At 40.3% G+C, this 5,490-nt stretch overlaps 1 non-coding gene across 1 annotated transcript; it reads left to right on the forward strand.

Annotated features, from left to right (window-relative positions):
• Positions 1 to 2,498: 2,498 nt before the first annotated feature.
• On the forward strand, positions 2,499 to 2,580 carry TRNAS-GCU (transfer RNA serine (anticodon GCU)). Its single transcript has one exon. It is a non-coding gene; the product is annotated as a tRNA-Ser (tRNA).
• Positions 2,581 to 5,490: the final 2,910 nt, after the last annotated feature.

Below are 5,490 nucleotides of genomic sequence, written 5' to 3' on the forward strand. Positions count from 1 at the left end.
AAGCTTTCTGTTACCTCATGACAATTAATGTGAACCGATCTGGCACTTTACGACGACTAATAATGTGAAATTACCATTCATTAGTCGTGTTTTTTTCCCCCAACGAGTTCACAGTGGATCCCCAACCGCATAAATTCCTCGCTATCTCCCAAGGGGTAATGGGGCGGTTTAAAATACAATTAGCACTTTGGCACTTGTTAACATATTGAGTGGTTTCTCCGCGCAGGTTGTTAAGGGATCTGAGCCTATAGGGTGTCGTGTCTGGGAGTGTATGATAACAAAGGGTTTTATTAGGATGGGTCTCCTGTTCGCCCCGTGACCACACCTGTCGCGGTCTTGTCCGTGGGGGCGTCTGGGGTCGCGGAGGTGTGAGGGAGAGAGGTAGGAAGGGAGAAAAAGGGGAGAAGGAGGAGAGGGAGAGAGGAAGGAAGGGAGTGAGAGAAGGAGGGGAGGGAGAGAGGAAGGAGGGGAGGGAGAGAGAAAGGAGGGGGGAGAGAGGAAGGAGGGGAAGGGGAGAAGGAGGAAGGGAGGAGATTCGGGGAAAGAGGGAGAAAGGGAGAGAGAGAGGGAGGGAAAGAAAGAGAGGAACCGTGGTAGATAGACAAACAGAAAGAGACAGCGAGGACACAATAAGTGGAGAAAAAAAGGATGCAAGAAAGGAAAGACTATAATGAGGGGGGGGGGGGGGGAGGGAGTAAGGATTGTTCGCCCTCTAACTTTTCCAAAGATTTAAATGCCCAATATAAAAAATATATACATGTACCAATTAAAGATATATATAAATATGTATATATATATATATATATATATATATATATATATATATATATATATATATATATATATATATATATAAATATGTATATATATATATATATATATATATATATATATATATATATATATATATTATTTCAGTCCACCGACGTTTGTATAAATTAAATTGCATAAAAAAATCATACAAAAAATCGAGCTACCGACACTTATATAAATCAAATTACATTAAAAAATATACCAAAAAAAGAAAGAAAAATCAGTCTACAGACGCTTGTGAAAATTAAATCACATAAAAAATGATCATACAAAATATCGATAAGAAGAAGAAAAAAAACAACAACATTATATTCCAACATTTGTATTAAAAAAAAAAAAAAAAAAAACATACAAAGAAAAGAATTTTTTCAGTCCACATACGTTTGTTGAAATTAGTTCCAAGAAGCAAGATCTGTACATTATTCCTGATTCGTCTCTCTCCTCCCTTTCTTGCAATTGCTGTGCATCGATCTGATGTTGCAATAGACCTACCTTTATATTATTTTGATAGGTTGACCACGTTGCAATAGGCCTACTTTTATATCATTTTGATAGGTTGGCCACGTTGCAATAGGCCTACTTTTATATCATTTTGATAGGTTGGCCACGTTGCAATAGGCCTACTTTTATATCATTTTGATAGGTTGGCCACGTTGCAATAGGCCTACTTTTATATCATCTTAATGGGTTGGCCACGTTGCAATAGGCCTACTTTTATATCTTGATAGGCTAGCCACGTTGTAATAGGCCTACTTTTATATCATTTTAATAGGTTGGCCACGTTGCAATAGGCCTACTTTTATATCATCTTAATGGGTTGGCCACGTTGCAATAGGCCTACTTTTATATCATCTTGATAGGCTAGCCACGTTGTAATAGGCCTACTTTTATATCATTTTAATAGGTTGGCCACGTTGCAATAGGCCTACTTTTATATCATTTTGATAGGTTGACCACGACAACTAAGGCTTTGCATTAAATGTCTTTATTTCGAATCACGTAGGAGTGAAGTAATTTTTTAAGACACGACAAAATGGCATTATTGGAAGCTTAGTCTAAAAAAAAAAAAAAAAAAAAGTGTTGGTGTTAGTTGGTTAAAATGCATGCTGTTTTATTATTATTATTATTATTATTATTATTATTATTATTATTATTATTATTATTATTATCATTATTATTATTATTATTATTATTATTATTATTATTATTATTATTATTATTATTATTATTATTATTATTATTATTATTATTATTATTAATTTCCTGTAACTAATACCAATATGACTTTAAAAAGAGGGAGGAAGGGAGAGAGGGAGAGGGTGATGGAGAGAGAGAAAAGAGAGAGAGGGGGGGGGGAGGAGGGAGACAGGGAGAGACAGACAGACGGAGATAGAGGGATAGACGAACAAAGAGAGAGAGAGAGAGAGAGAGAGAGAGAGAGAGAGAGAGAGAGAGAGAGAGAGAGAGAGAGAGAGAGAGAGAGAGAGAGAGAGAGAGAGAGAGAAAGAAAGAGAAAAAGAGAGAGAGAGCGTAATGGAGAGAGTGAAAGAGAGAAAGGGAGAAAGAAATATCGACTACAGAAATAAAAACAAATTACCATAATCAATCCTACACAAACGCCTTAAAAATCAAACTTGTACTTTTTTTTTAATTAATACTTGACGCCTTATTCTTGTCAAACACAGGACGAGGTGGCCGAGTGGTTAAGGCGTTGGACTGCTAATCCAATAGGGTCTCCCTGCGTGGGTTCGAATCCCATCCTCGTCGATTCCCCTAACTTTTTGATTCGTCCCGCAGGATGAAAAAGGATTTTGTTACGTGCTGTCTCCTATTTATCCTGAGGTTGACTGTCTGGAACTATATGGTATAAGAGAGAATGTCGGTTAAGCGACAAAAGAGTGATAAAACCAAATGCTTCCATTTTTTCGAAGCAATGAATGAGATACGTTTTACTTTCTTGTGTGTGTGCGTGTTGTGTGTGTGTGTGTGTGTGTGTGTGTGTGTGTGTGTGTGTGTGTGTGTGTGTGTGTGTGTGTGTGTGTGTGTGTGCGTGCGCGCGCGCGTGTGAGTGTGTGTGTGTTATTTATCTCTCTCCCTCTCCGTCTTACCCTCCCTCCCTCCCTCTCCCTCTTCACCTACCCTCCCTCCCTCCTCCTCCCTCCCTCTCCCTTCTTCTCCCTCCACCTCCCTTCCTCCTTCCCTCTCCCTCCCCACCCTCCTATCCACCCTCCCCTCTCCCCATCCCCCTCCCCCCTCCCTCCTCCCCCACCCTCCCAACCCTCTCTGTCTCCAGCACCACAACCTCTTAAACCGAAATAAGAGTGAAAAGGATCTTATACAGATTTTCCCTCGACTTCTACCAGCTCAGGGGCAGAAGAGGCACCTCCTTCAGCGTCCACAGAAGGAATTATACATATTTATCCACAGAGAAAGGGAGACAAGACCCTCCTCTGGCGATTTCGAGTGTCACATCCGGGACTCGTGATCGCTTCCGGCACTTCCCAGCCACTGCGTCCGCTTGCAAGCACTTAGTGACCCCGAGGAAACTTCCACACGAGTTGTGTAGACGCTTCTGTAATCGGCTGGTGCTTTATGCTTGGGAAATGTTGTTTTGTTTTTGTTTTTGTTTTTGTTTGTTGTTTGTTTTTTTTCTCTCTCTCGTTATCTCTTTCTTTTCTTCTTTTTTCTTTCTGTCTTTTCATTTTTTTAAATCTTATTTTCATATTATTTTATTTTTTATTTTTTTTTTCTCTTTTTTTCTTCTCTTTTTCTTATGGTTCTCCTCATCTTATTCCCTCCTCCTTCTCCTCATCCACCTCTTCCTCGTCCTCTTTACTCTTCCTCCTTCCTTTCTTCTTCTTCTTCGTCTCAATCTCCTCCTCCTCCTCCCCCTCCTCTAGCACCACCACCACCTCTCCTCCCCCTCCTCCTCCTCCTCCTCACTCTCTTCTTCCTCCTCCCCCTCACTATCTTCCTCCTCCTCCTCCTCCTCCACCACCTCCTCCTCCTCGTCGTCGTCCGTCCTCCTCCTCCTCCTCTACCACCACCACCACCTCCTCCCCCTCCTCCTCACTCTCTTCTTCCCCTCCTCCTCCTCCCCTCACTACTTCCTCCTCCTCCACCACCTCCTCCTCGTCGTCCTACTCCTCACTCCTCCTCCTCCTTCTACCACCACCACCACCACCACCACCTCCTCCTCCTCCTCCTCCTCTTCTTCTTCCTCCTCCTCTACCACCACCACCACTACCACCTTCTCCCCCTCTCCTCTTCCTCCTCCTCCTCCTCCTCCACCACTTTTTCCTCTACCTCCTCCTCCTCCTCCCCTTCTTCCTTCTCCTCCTCCTCCTCCTCCTTCTTATCTACTTACGAGCAAAACCTGACTTTCCATTCGCAACAGGTGGGGATGGTAAAAAAAAAAAAGAGAAAAAAAAAGATCTTGCCTCTTGCAGTAACCCCAAAAGACCCAGCAAACCTTAAAAAGGGGAAAAAAGAAAAAGAAAAAAAGACCCAGCAATCCAATAAAAAAAAGAAAAAGAAAAGACAAAAAGAAAAGACAAAAGACCCAGCAATCCTTAAAAAAAGAAAAAGAAAAAAAGAAAAAAAGACCCAGCAATTTTCAAAAAAAGATAAAGAAAGAAAACAAGACCCAGCAATTTTCAAAAAAAGAAAAAGAAAAAAAGACCCAACAATCTTAAAAAACACTATATTTTATGAAGTAGATGCCCTTTAAAAAGGACAAAAAAATAAGGGTACGTTGTTGTTGTTTTTTTTTAATAGATATCCCATTCAGATGTTTAAAGATAGACTGATAAGACAGATAAATGTATGGATAGATAGGTAAATAGTTAGGTAGATGAAGAATTATGTATTTATTATTATTTTTATTTATTTTTTTTTTTTTTGGGGGGGGGGTAGTTTCAGATCTAACTTGTGAGGTTTCTTCATTTTCAAGTAAATTGGAGAATATCATAAACTTTTGATTTTTTACATTAGTGTCATTAAGTTGACTGTGTGTGCGTGTGAATATATGTGTGTGCCAGTGTGTGTATATGTGTATGTGTATGTATCTGTACTGCATATATATGTGCGCACATATATGTATCTGTACGCGTGTGCATATATGTGCGTATGTATAAGTATGTGCGTGCGTGCGTGCGTGTGAGTGTTCCTGCACACCTGCATGTACCATCTAGGGGCCCCTACACCCCGGGCCTCGTCTCAAGGCCACCTCTGTTGACGGTGGAGCAGCATCTGTGTGGGTCCGTGTCTGTGTATTTCTCGGCGAGTGTGAGTTTGCATGTGCCTGCGCTGGTTAGTGTTTTTTATCTATTTTTTCTTTCTTTCTTCCTTGCATGTGCCTGCGTTGGTTAGTGTTTTTTATCTATTTTTTCTTTCTTTCTTCCTTGCATGTGCCTGCGTTGGTTAGTGTTTTTATCTATTTTTTTCTTTCTTTCTTCCTTGCATGTGCCTGCGTTAGTTAGTGTTTTTTATCTATTTTTTTCTTACTTTCTTTCTTTCTTTTCTTTTTTTATTGTTAATGTCTCCGGGTCGCTTGTAGTGCAAAGGCATTACATATAAATACAATGAAAAATTGTTTGCGACTATCTATACGGATACACGAATATATACATGCATATAATCATGTGTGTGTGTATTTGTGAGTGTGTGTGTGTGTGT

Source organism: Penaeus vannamei, chromosome 15 (assembly GCF_042767895.1).
Source record: "Penaeus vannamei isolate JL-2024 chromosome 15, ASM4276789v1, whole genome shotgun sequence".
Classification (NCBI taxonomy): Eukaryota; Metazoa; Arthropoda; class Malacostraca; order Decapoda; family Penaeidae; genus Penaeus; species Penaeus vannamei.